Below are 1,012 nucleotides of genomic sequence, written 5' to 3'. Positions count from 1 at the left end.
CTGACAACATTGACCAACAGCTGCATGGGACAAACCCCTGTAAGAGTTAGTCTGTTGCCTCTGGAAATGGACGCGCCTTTACTACTATGCATGCAGATCAGTATTGCCGGGTCATTGAAGTGAGAAATCGTCAGTTTGGCTTTCGAAAATCGTCATTTGCATGTAAAAATCGTCACCATGTAAAAAATTGTAATAAACAGAACCAGGAAGATCTTTTGTGGTTGTTTTTTCATTTTATTCTAGCATCTGATTGAGGAGAAGCTCGGCCAAACACTAACATATGTGTAAGCGCCAATCTATTTATTCTGATTGTTTTACGTAAAAAATAAAAAGTTCAACTTGCTGCAATTTTTCTAAAGTTGGCATTACTTTCAACAAAAATATTTTTAATTGTAATAAAATCACATTTGCATCTTCGTTTTTTTTCAAGCTGCAACTTCACAATGTGCATTTAAAACTGTTCACACTTGCTAAAGAACTTATTCTTAATTCCCTTCGCTCAATAAAATATGTACACAACGTCACAACGCGAAAAATTACGAATTTTACCGCCATAAACTACACAATTAATGATGAAACAAAGAAAATAACTTCTTAACGATAAATACTATTAGTGCTGAAATGGTAAACTCTCAATAGGTGTTTACACTGCAATTTTCAGTTGTCTGCCTGTCTTCAAAGTTGAGAACCAGCCAAATTTGCAAAAAAAACTCGTCATTGGCTTCTAAAAGTCTTAAAAATTACACCCAAATCGGCAACCTGGCAACACTGATGCAGCTATTAAAATTACTGTTAACCACCCTCTTTTCGTCAACATTCCTCCCTCTGTGGGCTGTTAGCCTGTTATTGCTCGCCGCTCAAACTGTTGCGTTGCTGCCTGCCGGATCTTGTAGACTGTTGTTCACTTTGTGTTGCTGCTCGCAGTCAGTTTGTTTATGTCGTTCGGCGGTATTGCACGGGGTTTTCGCTTCTGATTTCTGTACGTTTGAGTTAAAGTAGTACCACAATTTTG

At 37.5% G+C, this 1,012-nt stretch overlaps 1 long non-coding RNA gene across 1 annotated transcript; it reads right to left on the bottom strand.

Moving 5' to 3' along the window:
* Positions 1 to 427: 427 nt before the first annotated feature.
* LOC108354759 (uncharacterized) lies at positions 428 to 697 on the bottom strand. The gene is made up of 2 exons (XR_001846522.1): positions 631 to 697; positions 428 to 498 (listed from the first exon to the last, which is right to left on the bottom strand). It is a non-coding gene; the product is annotated as an uncharacterized LOC108354759 (long non-coding RNA).
* Between the last annotated feature and the right edge of the window lie 315 nt (positions 698 to 1,012).

The sequence above is a fragment of the Rhagoletis zephyria genome, unplaced genomic scaffold (genome assembly GCF_001687245.7).
Source record: "Rhagoletis zephyria isolate East Lansing unplaced genomic scaffold, Rhagoletis_zephyria_1.1 Rzeph_scaffold_38955, whole genome shotgun sequence".
In the NCBI taxonomy this organism is placed as follows: domain Eukaryota; kingdom Metazoa; phylum Arthropoda; class Insecta; order Diptera; family Tephritidae; genus Rhagoletis; species Rhagoletis zephyria.
This window is presented reverse-complemented; position numbering and strand designations above follow the sequence as displayed.